The 19,122-nt window shown below is 40.6% G+C and overlaps 1 protein-coding gene across 1 annotated transcript in view; it reads left to right on the top strand.

Annotated features, from left to right (window-relative positions):
• LOC124254139 overlaps window positions 1-19,122 on the top strand; it is a 103,040-nt gene that overhangs the window by 51,259 nt on the left and 32,659 nt on the right. The window lies entirely within an intron of this gene.

Here is a 19,122-nt window from a genome sequence, read left to right as displayed (position 1 = left end):
GATTACTTTTACCAAAGCACCGCAGTCATTTACGTGCGTTCTGATTGGTTTGTCGTATTTTCGCACATAACAAGCATCGAGAGGGGACGAGTCTTCTTGCAGGTTACGGAAAGGGGCGAGTGGTGACGAATGGAAACGATGGAGACTTTCTGCATGGACCAAAGCTAGAGTCACCCCAGTAACTAAACTTAACTTTGAAACTTTTGGGACTTAGTACCCTCTCAGGAGGACAATAATTTTACAATACTTCAACCCCTTTTGAGGATACAGCCACTTACAGTCTCAGCTACTCATATAAACTTCCAGTTGTAAAAATACGCCATGCTTGACCGTGATTCTTTCATCACAAGGGATACAAAACGGAGGATCTTTTAACAAATATTCATGGGTGTATCTCGGGTGGCCAATGCGACATCGTCGAATTATGACCTCTTCAAATCTGGACTGACAGCACAAGTCAACCGATAGTTGAGTTTATTTGATGTAATTTATTAATACCAACCTGGGTGTCCCACTTCTTCTGTATGTTCGTGGATAAAGCTTTAAAATAGTCACCATGAGGAAAGCGTTCTTCACGAGTGTCTCTTTTGGCAAGAATGGTACGCATTATCCACACTTGTAAGGTCAATGAGAGCTTGACGTGCACAATGCGTCTGTAACGAAGGTCTGCGCACCTCTTATAGACTGTGTAAAATCGCAAACGACCCTTAAAGATTGCTCTCCACACCTTCCGTACAGCGTATGGGTATGTTTGTGGTATTCATCAACAATACTTTGATTAGGAAATTCCGCTCAACACATGATATTTTCTGAAACTAGCAAATGTATAGAAACTATTGTGTGTTCCCATACGTGTTTGAATAACTCAAGTCAATATCGTAATTTATCAGAAAACTAAAGTCAATATCGTCTTTGTAGACAAACACGTGACAGTATTTTGACCAATCGTGATACAGGAAAAATACTACCTATATCATAAATTGTATTGTCTTCGTATATAAAATAGTGTTAGATTTCCATGCTAGTTTTAGAGACCATGTGTTATGCTCTAGTTATTTTACAGTCCCTTGATGAATGATTATTTAACAACTTATATTAATTGTAAAAGCAAAATCTTTCTCATCACTATATGGCTAAAATATTGCCGAGATGACGTTAAATCTTAACTGACACACTTACTCCTCACTCACTCACTCACTTAAAGCCATGCATATGGAGTAACGTTGATGTGGCTTTTAAAAAGCTTACAGTCATATTATTCGGCTCGGGCTAATACTCAATTTTATGATGCACGCACATTTCATGTAGGGTGCGTTTTAGTTGATTCACTACAAACGTAAGTGTAACGTTACGTTTTTGTTCAACGTTTCTTTTCAAACGTTTTGTCCTCAGCAACCGTTCTACCACATGCTGGGATTCAGCATGAATTGTTTTGCGTCAAATATTTTCGTAAAATTCAAAACTATATATATTACGGTGGTATCTTTTAAATTTACTTAAACTGTGTTTGGACTTATGTATCCTCACAGGAGGACAATAATGTCACAGTATTTTGACCCCTTCTAGGATACAGCCACTAACAATGATTACACCAATGCCATTTAGAAATTGGTCAAATGTCAACATGTGTTATATTTGGGATTACACTTTTCTTAGTAAAGTACAAATTCTAGTACTAGTAGCAACCCGCAGGTTAGGCGGCTGACTTTGTGTGCTGGCGATTAGGTGCCTGACTCTGAGGGTGTGGGAGTTCGAATCCCGGATGGGCTCAACTCAAAAAGTACTAGAATTTGTACTTTACTAAGAAAGTATAATCCCAAATATAACACATGTTACATTTGACCACTTTCTAAATGGCATTGTGTAATCATAGCTTTCGGCCGTGGGAGCCATGCCAATTAATAATGATCAGATGGGTACACACACCCGGACTGTCGAATGTTTTATCGAATACACACCCGGACTGTCGAAAGCAGCGGAGTGTGGCAATGCTGAACACTGCTCTAATAACACCCGGAGTGTCGACTGCCTTGGAGAACATGAACCTAATCCGCTCTACTCTAATTAACGAGGGAGAAGAAATGAGTGTTATTGTTGTTGAAATCAGAAAAGAGTTTGAGTTAACTAGATTTGTATTTGTATGTGTTGTTGTTGTGGAAATGAGAAAATTAACTATGTCTGTATCAGATTTGTAGAGCGTCCGCCCGAGAGTGGAAGGTCGCGGGTTCGATCCCCGACCGCGTCTTTACCAAAAGACGTTAACATATGGTACTTGTTGGTCCCTACCTGGCGCTCGGCATTAATGGGTACAACAAGGACTGGTCGGCTCGGAGTCAGTATAATGTGTCTGAGTGGGGTATTCATGCTTCACTGCGGCATGGTATCTCAGTGAGCTAGCACTATAAAACCAGCTTCAGTCTGGGCTAGTACAAGCAGCCGCACATACACATACACACGCATGCATCGTCGTCATATGAGCGAAATATTCTCAAGCACGACGTTAAACCCAATTTCACCTCACCTCACCTGTATCAGATTTGTCACATTTCCTTCACGGATACATGTGTAACTATATAAACCAGGTAAGTAACATAAACGTTGTCAATATGGCAAATGCGCAGGTTCAGGTTACCTTCACAGAGAACGTCTACGGTCACAGAAATTTAAATCATGGATGTTACAAGTACAAGAAGAACAAGGAAAAGAATTACGTCTTATACTGGCGCTGTGTGGAGAAAACTTACAAGGTTACACTTCAGACTAGAGATGACGTCATATCCAGTTTCGGAAATCATCTTCACAACCATGCCTCTAATGTCTTCCTTCTTCACGTCGATCAGTTCAAGTCTACACTCATTCACCGCTCCAAGACAGAGACAACAACCATCAACGCCATCTTCGATGAAGAACTGATCAACATTCGAAGAAATGCAGAGTCCCTACCAGAAGATATCTTGCAGCACATCCTATGTTTGACACAGAACATCCATGTACCGAGCGAGGCACAAGACCATTCCTAAGCTACCTAAGAGTAGAGCCACCGTCCAACTTGAGGGAGAGTGGTGCCAGACTGAAGTCGGAGAAGAGTTCCTCAACGCCGATAATGGAGACACCAGTCGCATCCTTCTTACCAATCTTAAGCTTCTATGTGACTCAAATATTATCTATGCTGATGGAACTTTCTACTCTGCCCCCTCTGTGTTTCACCAACTGTACTCGTTCCATACTGAGGTTCAAGGCCTCATTTATCCCCTCGTGTACTTCCTTCTGCCCAACAAGAAAGAGGAGACATATGCCTGAGCATTCCGCCTACTGGAAAGCAGCAGCAGCACAACGAGAGGCTTCAACTTATCTCCAGACATCATTGAGATGGATTTTGAGAAGGCCGCCCACAACGCCGTGTCGACAGTGTTTCATACGTCACAACTACATGGATGTTACTTTCACAACTCTCAGTGTGTTTAGAGATGTATCCAGAAACTTGACCTAGTGGACTGAGTATAAAGAGTGTGATGACTTGCGATGACTTGTATGACGTGCCGCTTTGGTGCCTGTTGATCAAGTTGAGGATGTTTGTGTCCAGGCTATTGCCGATGCTCCTCAAGGCTATCACCAGATTTATGGACTACATCACAGAGACATTGGGGGTGGGGGTGGGGTGGGGGTGGGGGTGGGGGTTGGGGGTAGGGTGGGGTTTGGGGTGTGTGTGTGTGTGGATGGTGGTGGTGTTGGGCATCTTCGTTTGAACAATATCAGTGGGAAATGTCATCCCAACATCTATGAGCATGTTCGTGTGCTGGAGAGAGAGCAGACCTTTGTGGAGGCCCGCCTTGCTCAAGTGTGTGGCCACAGACGTGCACCAGCAAGGAAGCGGTGCTACCGCAGAGTTTGACAGGAGGCTTCAGCATCTCAAGGATCATCTGTTTGATCTCAAGGATCAGCTTCAGAGGCAAGAGAACTATGCTCATCAGATTGGCTACCTTGCTCACTTAATATGGCGTTTGCTTCTGCTGTACAATAGCGGTGTTTTCTCCCAATACATCCACTTTTTTATAGTACTGGGTTTAATGTTCTGCAAATCATCTTCTTTGGGTGATACCACACATGGCTACAACTAGCAAGCTGCAAACATTTAGTGAAACACTGTTGATTTATCCAGTAGGGCTTAAATTAAGCTAGAGTGACGAGCGAGTGTCATGATAGCGTCGCTGTTACTGTGCATATTTTCCCCATTGTAGGTACATCCTTGATTATGTTCGATATGTACAATGAGACCAAAGGCAATGCTTTGCGCGTTCGGTATCATTGTTGAACAGCCGGTTAGTTTAACTCTACACTGTTAGTGGTCCATTGTAAAATTTAATACCTACTGACGTCTTCCTAAAGTAACTCATTGTATGACAGGTATCACGGCGTTTACGAGACATAGTGCACGACAACCTTTAGAGAAATTGTCATCTGTCTGCTGCAGATTACCTCAGTTCATATCTCAGTTTTTAAACAACACACAATTTCAAGTACGGGTAGGTTGCACATTGTCTGATTATTTCCACCAAGATCAGGGCGTCCCTCAAGGCATCATCCTGTCTGTCACCCTTTTAGCATCCCGACATTGATCCAGAACAATACTAGTATCTTCCCGATTACCGGATAATAGCTATATTTTTACAGCAGAAGTTAACGCCATATTAACTGCTCTTAAATACCACAAATATAAACAATATATCATATTTTCAGATTGTCTTTCTTGCCTTCAGGCTATTAAAAAATCTGTCTTGTAAACATCCACTTTTAATTGAAATAATTGAATTGTATAATGATCTTGCAACTGGCCAATACGTCATCGTCTTTGTTGGTTGCCCAGCCACGTTGGCATTTCTGGGAACACAATGGCCGATCTTGCTGTAAAGGCAGCACTCAACAAATCTGTGACTCCACGTCTTATTCCATACTCTGATTACAAAGCTAGCAGTAGAACCTACATCCGTGATCTGATGCAGAAGTGGGACACTCAGGTAGATATTAATAAACTACATGAAATAAAACCCTATATTGGTTAGGACCTACTTGGGTTGTCAGTCCAGATTTGAAGAGGTCATCATACGACGATGTCGTATTGGCCACACAAGATATACACATGAATATTTGCTTAAAGGTGAGGATCATCCGTTTTGTATCCCTTGTGATGAAAGAATCACGGTCAAGGATGTACTGCTTGACTATGTTGAATATTTCATCACAAGAGATAACTATTTCAAATCACGAACTATGAAGGATCACTTTAATAATGTTTGTTCTTATTTTATTATTGCATTTTTAAAAGAATTAGATTTGTTAAGTGATTTGTAAATAGATTGTTAGTGGCTGTACCCTCAAAGGGGGTTGAAGTAGCGTAAAATTATTGTCCTCCTGAGAGGGAACGTAAGTCCCAAAACATTTCAAGTCAATTTAAGTGTACCAGGTTTTTAATCGTAGTATTTTTGTGTTTTTAATGTATGGCTAAATCATCAACGCCAATAGCTAAAGGGATGGTATAAATCAAACTAAGGTCCATGCAGGTAGCAAAGGCATTGTAAGTCCCCATGGTCCCTGGTATGGTGATCTACCTTCAGTTGTTGGCGATCTATAGCCCATTTTTATATTGTGTTCTTCTCTATAGTTAAAATGTTTTAGATTTAATTGCTAGTTTTAGATATATATCTGTGATATTCTAGTTGTTTTACTGTCCTTCGCTGACAGGATTTTATACTCTATCTTTAATTATTGTTAATATATGTGTTGTTTTTGTCACGATATGGCTGAAATATTGCCAAAGTGACTTTAAATTTTAACTCACTCACTCACCTTTTAGCATCAAAATTAACAGCCTCACTAACGTTTTCAATAGTTGTGTTGATGGGTCCCTTTTCGTGGACGATTTCAATATTTCCTGTCGTGGTAAGAACATGCACGAAATAGAAAGGCAGCTGCAATTCTGCCTTAACACACAATAAAAAGGTCCAATGAAAATGGCTTTAAGGTTTCAAAATCCAAAACAAACTGTATTCATTTCTGTCGTAAATACAAACCACACACGGATCCAGACCTATTTTTAGATTGTACTCCCATCAAGGTAGTAGAAGAGGCCAAATTCCTGGGACTCATATTCCACCGTCACTTGACATTCTTACCACACATAAAATACTTGAAAACCAAGTGCTTGAAGGCTCTGGACTTACTAAAACTCGTTTCAAATACAGAGTGGGGAGGGGATCAGACTACCCTCCTTCACTTGTACAGATGCTTGGTTTGCTCTAAACTAGATTACGGCTCCATTGTTTATGGTGGAGCCTGCAAAAGCAATTTAGAAAAATTAGATTCTATCCACCACCCAAGGCCTGAGGCTCAGCCTGGGAGCTTTTAGGACCTGTCTAGTAGACAGTCTATATGCAGAGGCCAACGAACCTTCCCTTGAGCAACGTCGCATTAAACTTTCACTACAGTATGTCACTAAATTACGTTGAAATCAGTGCAATCCAGCTTACAGTTTTGTTTGCAACCTGTTTCCTAGACTGCCAAGCCTGGTTCCACCACTTGAATCAGAATTCAACCACACATATCTGCAGCTAAAATTGATCTCAATATCATAGCACCTTACCGACTCCTGTCTTCACCACCCTGGCAGATGGTGAAACCACAGGGCGATCTTACCCTCACTAAACATAAAAAGTCCGAAACAAATCCTTCGGTGTTCCAGCAGGAATACAACCAGTTACCTTCCAAGTATGACACCCATAGATCCATTTTCACAGACGGAACAAAGGATGAGGGCCAAGTTGCCAGTGCTACAGTCATTGGATCCAAGACTGTCTCCTCTAAGATTCCCGACAACAGCTCCATTTTCACTGCCGAGGCCAAAGCTATCTTCTCAGCTTTGACCTACATTAAGCAGCAGAATCATTCCAAAAACTTCATCGTTTTTACAGATTCATTATCTTGCCTTCATGCACTTCAAAATGTTACTTCAAGTCACCCAATCATCCTGGACATTTTAGAACTTTACAACGACTTTTCTACTGGCCAATATGACATCGTCCTCTGCTGGTTGCCGGGTCACGTCGGCATAGCAGGTAACACATAAGCCGATGCTGCAGCAAATCAGCTCTTGACAAGACCTTATCCCCACTGCTGATCCCGTACAGTGATTTCAAACCCACTATCTAAAGGTATACTCGGGACCTCATGAAAAAAAGGTAGGACACTCAAGTAGGAAGAAATAAACTTTACGAATTGAAACCAACAATTGGTTATACCTACTTGGGTTGTCAGTCAAGACGTGATGAGGTAATTTTACGACGTCATATTCGCCACAGTCGGTTTACACACGACTATCTGCTGAAAATGGATGGGGATGGACCCCCCTTGTGTGTCTCTTGCGATGAAGTTTTCACCATTAAGCATATTCTGCTTGACTGTGTGGACTTATCGTCTGCAAGGGACTCACATTATGATGCAACAAATCTGAAAGATCTGTTCTCTCGAGTGAGCGCTCATCTGATAGTGGACCACCTGAGTTGATCTGTAAAAAGCCTGCTTTTAAATTTAGTGCTATGACTTTTTCTGTTTTTAAATGACAACGTATTGAATATAAGTTTTTGAAATAAAACTCATTTTGACTCGTATTTTGTATTTACAACAACTGCCTCCGTGGTGTAGTGGTTATATCGCGGGTTCGATCCCCGACCGCATCATACCAAAAGACGTTAAAATATGGTACTTGTTGGTCCCTGCCTGGCGCTCGGCATTAATGGGTACAACAAGGACTGGTCGGCTCGGAGTCTGGGGTATTCATGCTTCACTGTGGCATGGTATCTCAGTAGGCTAGCACTATAAAACCAGCTACAGTCTGGGCTAGTACAAGCAGCCGCACATACACATAAACACGCATGCACGTCGTCATATGAGCGAAATATTCTCAAGTACAACGTTAAACCCAAATTCACCTCACCTCACCTGTATTTACAATGTTTATTAATGCAGACTTGTTCTCGTCACTATATGGCTGGAATAATGTCGATGTGACGTAAAGCCCAACTCAACTCAACGACTCAACCTTTGCGGATCTCTGTTATCAGTGAAGTCGATACCAGCAGCAGCTTGCTAATTGACCAGTGCTGTGGGCATGACTTCGTGTATCACGTTTAAATTTGCAATACTAACATTCCATAGTTCTGAATCAGTGGACATGGATTGATCACGGAACAAGTGACCTTGTGGTGTTTTTTAACGTAAGTTTAGGAGTATATTTTAACAGCTCTCAGTCACAGTTTTGAATTGGTAGCTAATATGTTCCGGTTATTTTAATTTGTTACTATCAAATGTCTTCCATTGCGTACCATGCTATTACTTACTGTACCATGCTGTTATTTACTCAGCTAATACCTTATCTTTATCGTGTAACTAAGAATTATCGCTACAAGTTTAAAATTGATATAGACATTTTGTCCACGAGCAGTTAACTGAAACGTATAGAGATATAATTAAGCATTCATGCGTTAACTGAGTTTATGTCAATAGATATTATATATATTAAGTTATTCTTTCCCCGTGTCGCTAAATATGTTTCATCACAAGTATAAAATAGTGTAAATAAATATCTGTAATTTGAATGTTCGCAGGTTAACTGGAAACTATCAGAACAGCAGTTTTAAATTTTAGACGTGTATTCAATGTTAGGAGCAGGACAATTCAGAGTATTATGTAATCCGATAAATATCTTTAAGTCATTACTCAATATCATTTCGGAAGTGGCCTTAACGTGGCAAAATATTGATTCATTTTGTAAGGCTGATAAATTTGGTCATATAATGTAAACAAGTGAGGTAATTTTCAAGATTCTGCACTTATATAACGAATTTAAATGGTCAGTCAACCATGATCTCTGTGGAAGTGACTCTTTTCCCACAATACTTGCCAATTGGCCAGTACTTTGTACTTTGGTACTTTGGTGGAAAGGGACCTGAGCTGATGATGAGCCTTAAAAGCCTGACTGTGCCAGGATACCTGAACCATCTCTGCTGCATACTATCTTTAATCTGTAAAACATAATAAAAAGAAAAAGCAGGCTAAATATGCAGACCTCGCCTTTGAAATGCATCCCAAGTCCACTGTCGTCAGACTCCCCATTGTTCTCGGTGCCCTTGGTTTAGTACCTCCTGATCTCTTAGCGCAGATCAGGAGAGTGCTCGGGTTCTCCACATCCCTTCTGACACTCTGGGTAATGCAGAAGGCTGCATTGTTGGGGAGTCTACACATTCTCCAGAAACTTCTTCGTGGGTTCTACTTTCGCTGTCTGGGCTGCGTGTAGAGGGGACAAGGACCTGAGCTGATGATGAGCCTTACCAGCATGACTGTGCCAGGATAACCCGAACCCTCTCTGCTGCAGTTTTATCTTAATCTGTAAAACATAATCAAAATAATGGAAAGGCTGATCGTTTGGAGTAGTTGATTGGACAAAACAAGACATCCAGAGTCTTGACCGCCTGACCAGAAGGATCATGTCTGATAACAGGGCCCACCGCCCTCGTTGCTCTCTTAATCGTTTAAATATGCCAATCAATTCTGGAGGTCGGGGTTTGCTTAATGTGGTGGCTCTTCATGATAGAATTGTATTGTGTACTTTTGCACATATGTATGCATCGGGTGATCCTCTGGTGATGCATGTCAAGACACATGATGAAAGCAAGGGGTTCCACAGCTATTCTAAGCGTGCCAAGGTTGTTGAGCAGAATCTGAAATTTGAGGTTGATTTTGTTGAAGGCAATGTACTGCTGGACGGTACAGCGATGGGAGTAAGCCAAGTGAAGTCCTTCACCTAGTCTGCCCAGAGTCGGTCATTTGTGGAGAAACTTTCTGAGGAGCCTTTGCATCGTGTGTACATGCAGTGTGTGGAACAGAATAGCAATCCAACTGACTCCTTCGCCTGGATGAAATCGGCTGGTCTTAAATGTAAAACTGAGGGCTACCTTTTTGCTGCCATTGACCAGTCCCAATGGCAATCAATCGCCTAAATGTTATTCTTAAAGAAAATATTAACATGAAATGTCGACTGTGTCATGAATTTACTGTCTGACACCTTGACTGTCCGACACCTTGTCAATGGATGTCCTTCCTTGGCACAAACAGCATATCTTAAACGACATGATGGCATGGCTCGTCGCTTCTACAATCGATTTCGTCATGCTTGTGGCTTTCACTCCGAGGTCCTTCCATGGTATGACCCAGAACATGTCCAGAGCGTCATAGAAAATGACAACTTTAAACATCTTTGGAATAGGCCCATATACATCCTCAGAAGAATTCCAGCCAACAAACCTGATGTTGTCATTTTCGATAAAGCCAATGGATGTATTTATATCATTGAATTTTCTGTCCCATTTGACAGCAACGTGATTGGCAAGATTCAGGAAAACCATTCTAAATATGCGGACCTCGCCTTTGAAATGTCTCGCTTGCATTCCACGTCCACTGTCGTCAGGCTCCCCGTCAGGCTCCCCTTCAGGCTCCCTCGTTTTGGTACCTCCTGATCTCTTAGCGGAGATCAGGAGAGTGCCTGGTTTAACCACAGAGAGCACAACCCTTCTGCAGTGTTGGGCAGTCTTCATATCTTCAGGAAAGTTCTTGGTACATTCGACTAGACAGCGCTTCATAAGAGACGTCCCATTCGCTGTCTGGGCTGCGTGTAGAGTGGGCAAGTGCGCTCAGTTGATAATAAGCCTTACCAGCCTGACTGTGCCAGGATCACCCGACCCTTTTCTGCTGCATACTATTTTTAATCTGTACAACAATAATAATAATAATAATAATAATGGGCCCATTTATATAGCGCCAAACTGAACACTAGGTAGATTCATAGTACTAACAATCAAAGCACAGCACATTATTACCCCGTGTTATGGGTGATGATACATGTCTGGTAACATATTGCATAGATTTATATATGAGTCAATTTTAATAACCCCCCCCCAAAAAAAAAAAAAACGCTTTGAAGGGGATAAAAAGGGGCGCCATATTATTTCTGGGTGTTTGAAGCGTTTAATGAGGGTATAGAAGTTTATGCACTAAAATATCGACTGAGGAAACCGCATACAATTTTGCCAAGAACATAACCCCTTACCAACGAAAGGTACTTAAGATTCCAATGGAACAAGAAAAAATGTCAGCAGTTTAACAGGAATACAGTTCCACTACGTAAAGGAACTTGGTTTGAAGGCAGTAACGTTTCTTTAAGAAAATCCCTGTTGTTACTGTATTGCTTTGCCCCAAAAAATTCCTATGACCTCTCAGCTCGAGAGACATCAATCCCTGATGAATAATTATTGGGAGTACATCAACGGAAACTATCAGTGACTATTATAACTACATTCGTGAGGTGTGTGTTGATGACATTGAAAACCGTGGTAACAACCGAATAGTGGGGGGTGGGCAAAACCGTAGAAATAGATGAAGCTAAGTTTTGGAAAACAGAAATATATTTGAAGACGGATAGTTGGTGGAACGTGGGTGTTGGGTGGCATTTGCCGGGAATCCAGAATTTTTTTCCATATCCTTGTGAAAAAGAGAGACGCTAATACCTTACTGCCCCTGCTAGAATGCCATATTGCCCGAGGATCCTTCATCATATCTAATGAATGGCCGGCTTATAGTGGCATCAAAGACCTACGTTTAACCATGAAACAACTCCGCCAATTTCGTCGGTAAATATTTCACAAAATTAATAATATTGTTTTGGTGATATAAAGCCTTGTTATTCTTAATGTAAATAGGCTGATAACATACGAATTGTAGTCCTAATATCATGTAATATTTTCTTCTTACAGACCCAACGACCAAGGCATGCACTAATTTGATGGAAAACCGGTGGTGGTGCATAAAGCGTCAGCTGCCCAGCACCCACTGTACCCGTCGTAACTTTGGACTCCACCTCGCAAAATATATCTGGCGGACATGCATTGTGGGGGATGAACCAACATTTGAATTTTTACTATGTTCAATTTCCAGATTGTATTCACTGTAGGTAAGTGTTTCCATCAGAGGTCTTCATACAAGAACACTCGTATACAGACATTGTCTTTGGTAGTCATGTCTTCGGACGAATCCTCTCCACCAAACCTAGACCAGTTTCTGAAGAAAGTAGTTCCTCCACCAATCCATTGTTGGATTTGCTGTCTTCGGGCGACATCACCAAAGGTCAACATCGACTGAGAGACGATGCAGACGATGACTCACGTGATTTTTTCCATTTTAGTCCGGACGTTATGACTGAAGGACTTACGAATGGCGGCCAGCAATCTTCTGTAAGTTCTGTTTCCAGCACCGGTTTGTCTCACTAACAGATGAGTTTCCTTCCTAATCAATCCAGTAATTCACAATCATCCCCTCCAGTTCCGGTTTCTATTGACACACCTACACAACCCAAACGCACTATTAAACGTCCCGGTAGGTTTGTTCATTCGCACTCACCCAGTCCTTCATCCCTCGTCCCAGGAAATACAAGACCAAAACCCGGCACCTTACTCTCTCCCCCCCACCCACACACACAAAGTCAATCCCCTTCCGATACCCCGGCATCCTCCTCCTCACTCCTCCCGCTGCACTTAACAAGCCCTCAGTTTCTGAACCTGCGGTCAGAGCTTCTATCCCCATTAACTTCTGTAGTTTATGTTCTAACTTACGCACCCCCCGAAAGCACTATTGAGTTTTGTAAATGCTACGGCGTTTTACCAGCACAAGCTCACTGCCATAACTGTCACCAAGTACAAACTCGCACATATGGTATTAACAGGAAGGGTAAAAAACTTGGATTTTCAGGTTTTAATGTAACGAAAAGGTTTGCAAATTGGAATTGTATAATTGTAAAATTGTAAATAATTCCTTTTGAACTACTTACAGATCCCATTACTGGTGCTTGCACAAACCTGATTGAGAATCGTTGGTGGTGCGTGAAGAGGCAGTTGCCTGCTGCACAAGCTCGGCGAGGTGACTTCACGCTACACCTCGCCGAGTACATGTACAGAAGTCGTGTAGAAGGGGACATTTTCACAACGCTTCTCAAATGTACCCCGGGGAACGTTGATGGTAAGCATATTAAGTATATTAATGTTACTTCATGTGATGCTCGTTCAATTATACGAATTAGTTGTGAGGAATATGTCATACTTCCGCTTCTTCCATGGCAGCATTCGTCACCACTCGCCCCTTTCCGTAACCTCGCTATTCGGCTTGTCCCGGAATAACACGAGTTGGTCACGAATGCCATGGCAGGTGATTGGCGTCTTTCGGTACAGTTTAGTGTTCTGTTTCAGTTGTGTTAAATAATCGTATTGTTTTGCTATTTGGCCATCACCTTATTGAATGTTGGCTGGATTTTTTTATAATCCTACAACTAACTGTCATTGTCTCTTAATCATATTTGAGAAGGGGTGGGTGGTGGTGGTGGGGGATGTGTGTTACGGGCGGAACTCTTACCCAAAAAAGAAGGCGAAGTTACCTTTCCCAGTCAATATATATGCTCAAGGCACGTGCAACATCTGCCCGACCAAATAATGCGCACAATCACACAATTTCTAAAAGCACGAAGCTATCATAACGCGCATGAAGTAGGCGTGTGAAAATGTAGGTCACAGATACAAATACACTTAACTCAACACACAGCTTCACAAAATCCGACGACAAAACATCAGTTGTTAATAAAGTTATATGTGACGTCACACTAGATATCTTGCTAACAATAACATCAATAAAATATGCTCAGCTGACGTCAATCACAAAATAGTCGTAATCACACTACCGAGGGACAGATGGCCGGGAGAGAGAGCTGGAGGACAGTGGATCGAATCCCAGGTAAATGTGAAAATTAGATAGTTAAAGGGATATAACTCAATGGATGATGTATGACGGTAGATGGCAGCTGAAACCGGATGTAGAGCGTCGTGATAGAAGGCGGAGAGAGGTGAGCGGAGAATTATTCCCCTGGGCGTATTTGAGGTTTACCGTTCGTAAATAATTAGACTTATAATGCATTACATTCTGCAACACAACCAGTTATCATAAACTACTCAATATTTACAATATGACAGAGCAGCCAAATTATCAAAGCATAAACACAATATCTATACACATCACATGAATATGTACATGCTAAAAAAAGTATTGAAATACACGAACTTTCAGAAATGATCTCAAGAGCTCCAAAATAAATGTCCAAATAATCCAAAATGTTCGAGATTCAATATCCACAAATGCCTTGTGACCAGTTGACAGTAGAAATGTTCTGAACTGATAATAAACTCAAAACTTTAAACAGGGGTTAGTAAGCTAACAAAGTTTGTGACAAAGGGACAGTAAGTCCCCCGCTTGGGCAGGCTATTGTGTGGCAGTGCTCTAGGTGATTGTGGCTGAGGCAGAAAACTCATGCAGTAAGCTGAGAGAGGGGTTAAGAGAAGCTGAAGAGCGGAGCATATAATGTTTAAAATACACTGAACAAAATATTTAATTCAGTTGAAACTAAAGAATAAAACACTAAATATGTACAAACATTTCATCCTGTCACACTTTATTGCTAAATCTAATCAAATCACCAATGGCTGAAGGGAAGGCGTAAATCCAGCTGGTGTCCATGGGATAGCAGGAGTACTGTTAGTCTCCATGGTCCCTTGTATGGTGATCAACCTTTAGTTGTTGGTATAGCCTGTTTTCATATCATATTGTTCGCTTTAATAACATCGTTTTATGATAACATGCTAGTTTTACCTTTATGTCTGTGATATTCTGATAGTTTACTGCTCACTGAAAACAGGCTTTTAATTTCTATATTTCTAATGGCAATATAATGATTAATTGTAAACGATACGGCTGAAATATTACCGATGCGACGATAAATATAAACTCACTAACTCACATTAGTCTAATTTAAGATGCATACATTTTAACTGATTGCTTTTACCGCTATACGTTTCGGTTAATTGCTGATGGGCAAAATGTTTTTATTGAATTTTAAATGTGTAACTTGATTTCATAGTCATGCTACAGAGATAAGGTATTAGCTGATATTACTGAGTTAATGAGTAAATAACACAATTAAGAGGTTAAAATAACCGAAACAAATTAACTCTCAATTATAGCTTATGACTGATAACTTTTAAAGCCTACTTAAATATACATCTAATAAATAATTCAAAACAACTTGTTCCGACCAATCTATGTCCACTGATTGGGAACTTTGGAATGCAAACTGCTGCTGGTGTCAACAGATTATATATAAATCCGCCAGAAGGATAGGATTCAGAAGACTGCTAACGCTATCTCTGATGGTTGTTTGGTTAAACCCTTGATACTTGCCATATAATGGGGTACTTTGGGGAGACTTAATTAGGAATTAAGTTTTACAATGGACCACTAACAGTGTTCGTATAACATAGATCGAACTGTTTATACCCGATTGTCCCACAATGATACCGCACATGCAGTTTTTGTATTTTACATTGCCGTTGGCCTCAATGTACAGTACAGATATAATCAAGGATGTGCCTGCAGTGAGAAAATATGCCAAGGTACAACCATGTTATTATGACACCCTCCTTGCTGAATTCAAACCATACGGAAGATTACAGTGTTTCTATAAATGTTTGCAGCTGACTAGTTGTAGCCATGTGAGGTATCATCCAAAGGAACTGACATGCAGAACATCAAGGAGTTTGCCATCGAATAAACCCATGAACTTAAACGGTGATCAAGACTGGATTTGTTGGAAGAAAACAAGTTTGGTAAGTATACGTGTGGCAAGACTAAACATAATGTATGTAAAGCATGGCCGTCTGATCCCGTGATAAACTTTAATTAAAGGGACCAGTTGGGACCAAGGTTTGAATACCCGTGAAGATCCGGGTTAGAGTGAACCTTCAGTAACCCATGCTTGTCGTAAGAGGTGACGAGAGGGATCGGGTGGTCAGGCTCGCTGACTTGGTTGACACATGTCATCGGTTCCCAGTTGCGCAGATCGATGCATATGCTGTTGATCACTGGTTTGTCTGGTCCAGACTCGATTATTGACAGACCGCCGCTGAATATTGCTGTGTGCGGCGTAAAACTAAACACTCACTCACTCACTCACCAAGGTTTGAATGTGCCCTCCTATCCAATGTTTTCACTGGTTTGGTTGGCTGTGTCACCAGAGAAAGGGTGTTTTACATTTGAAGACACTGGAAATGGCAATGTAGTGCTATAGTCTAACACAGTACCTCGAGTACACATATTTACTTTAGAAGGTGGCACTATGATATATAGAATGATTTGAACTCTTCTAAATGTGAATTCCATTTGTATGAAACTGTCAGCATGCTCAGAGTCATATGCCCAGAAGACATTTGGTGCCAGATCTTTTAGGCACTCTAATGCTGTGCTGTGGAACGCTCTTCCCCTTCAGCTCTGATGTGTCCCTTTCCTGGCAAGATATACACATGGATATCTTTAAGAAGGTGAAGATCCTCCATCCTGTATCCCTTGTGATGAAAGAACCACGGCCAAGCATGTCCTGCTTGACTGTATTGATTTTTCCATTACAAGGTGAGGTGAGGTGAAATTGGGTTTAACTCCATTACAAGGGATCGATGTTTCACGGTTTCATCCTTTTAATGTACGTCCTCGTTTGACTATTGAGTTTCGAAAAGAAATTGAATTAATTGGGAAATGAGTGAGTGAGTGAGTTAAAGTTTTACATCGCATCGGTAATATTACAGCCATATAGCGGTGAAAACGAGGTAATCGTTTTAAAACATCTGTCCAAAAGGACAGTAAAACAACTAGACAATCACACACATATATATATATATATATATATATATATATATATATATATATATATATATATAGTAATTAAATCTAACATGTGTTATATTTGGGATTTACACTTTCTTAGTAAAGTACAAATTCTAGTACTTTTGAGTTGAGCCCCATCCGGGATTCGAACTCACACCCTCAGAGTGAGGGGTACACAAAGCCCGCAGTCTAGACTACCAGTTGTCCGACTTCCATTTTTGTGGAAGCCGCGGTAGCTGAGTGGGTTAGGCGGCTGACTTTGTGTGCTGGCGATTGGGTGCCTGACTCTGAGGGTGTGAGTTCGAATCCCGGATGGGGCTCAACTCAAAAAGTACTAGAATTTGTACTTTACTAAGAAAGTGTAATCCCAAATATAACACATGTTACATTTGACCACTTTCTAAATGGCATTGTGTAATCATAATTAAATCTCAACTACTTTAACGACGATACAATATAAAAACAGGTTATAGATCGCCAACAACTGAAGGTAGATCACCATACTAGGTACCATGGGGACTTACAGTACCTTTGCTACTTGCATGGACCCAAGTTGGATTTACACCATCCCTTCAGCTGCTGACGATTGCAGGAAAAGTTAGCCGAATTTTAAAAGAACAAAAACACTACGTTTAAAAATTCGGTAAGCTTACGTTAAAATTTTGGGACTTACGTACCCTCTCAGGAGGACAATAATTTTACAATACTTTAACCCCCTTTGAGGGTACAGCCACTAATAATCGCAGTTGCTAATTTATACTACCATGTTTAGAATAACATTTATCTATTTACAAAACAAATTTATTCAAAATGTATCTAATAAATCTATTTTCTTTTCAAATTCAATCATTCAATGATAATTAACATGACTAAAAAGATCCTTCATTGTTTTGACATTGAAATATTTATCCCTTGTGAGGTAAAAATCAATACAGTCAAGCAGGACATGTTTGGACATTCTTTCATCACAAGGATTGCAAAACGGAGGACCTTCGCCTTTTTAGCAAATATCCATGTGTATATCTTGTGTGGCAAATGCCACATCGTCGTATGATGACCCCTTAAAATCTGGACTGACAACCCAAGGAGGTGTAACCGATATAGGGTTTTATTGCATGTAGTTTATTTATACCTGCTTGGGTGTCCCACTTCTTCTGCATCAGATCACTATAAGATCTGATGTTAGCTTTATAATCAGAGTATGGAACATGAAGTGGTGTCACAGATTTGTTGAGTGCTGCCATTCGGCCATCGTGTTTCCAGAAATGTTAACATGGCTAGGTAACCAACAGAAGACGATGTCGATGTCGTACTGGCCAGTAGCAAGATCATTATATAATTCAATAATTTGTAATAGCCTGAAGGCACGAAAGAGAGTCTGAATAGAATATATATTGTTTGTATTTAGGGTGTTTTTGAATATAGATTAAGGCTATTAACATGGCGTTTGCTTCTGCTGCGAAAATTGAGCTGTGATATGGTAATCGAGAAGATATTGTTCTGGATCCAATGCCACTGCGTCACCATCCTTGGACCCATCTGTAAAAAAGGACTTATATATATGTGTTATATTTACTTTTTAATTGATTATACTCTTGTTTATATTGTAATTCATTAATTTCTGAATTTCTAAATGTAGTAAGTGTTATGTCGACTTGTGGCCTAACCAATTTCCATGGAGGAGATGGAAGAAGACTGGAAGGAGATAATGCCGGCAGCAGGAATAAATGTCTTAATTCTGAGCCCAAGAGGCGGAACAAGAGAAGATTTCTTGTTGTACATATCCTCATAAAGAGGATTAAAGACATAGTGAAAGGAAGGATTAGACTCGTTAGAATATAGATTTGTAATACATGTATATTGTAACGATAATGTTATACTGAGTTGGGTTAGAGAAGGCTCATCTGTCCCGACCGAGAGACTGTCACCAGGAGAAGTCCTGAATGATCCAAGACAAAGTCTCAGACCTTGGCAGTGGACATAATCTAATAGTTTTTGCTGGCTCCACCATATACGGTGCGATAATCAAGCTTCGAGAGGACCAATGATCTATATAGGTGTAGGGAGGTAACTTGATCCCTTCCCCACTTTGAATTAGAAACGACTTTCAATAAATCGAGTGCCTTCAGGCATTTACTTTTTAAGGGATTTGATAAGCGGAAGAAAAGTTAAATTGGAGTCGAAATTAAGATCTAAGAACTTGGCCTCCTTGACAACTTTGATTAGGGTGCCATTTAGTGAGTGAGTGAGTTATTATTTAACGTCAAA

Source organism: Haliotis rubra, unplaced genomic scaffold, assembly GCF_003918875.1.
Source record: "Haliotis rubra isolate DU_JTF1 unplaced genomic scaffold, ASM391887v1 Scf565, whole genome shotgun sequence".
NCBI lineage: Eukaryota > Metazoa > Mollusca > Gastropoda > Lepetellida > Haliotidae > Haliotis > Haliotis rubra.
Note: the sequence above shows the minus strand (reverse complement) of the source record. Positions and strands in the feature narration are given on the sequence as shown.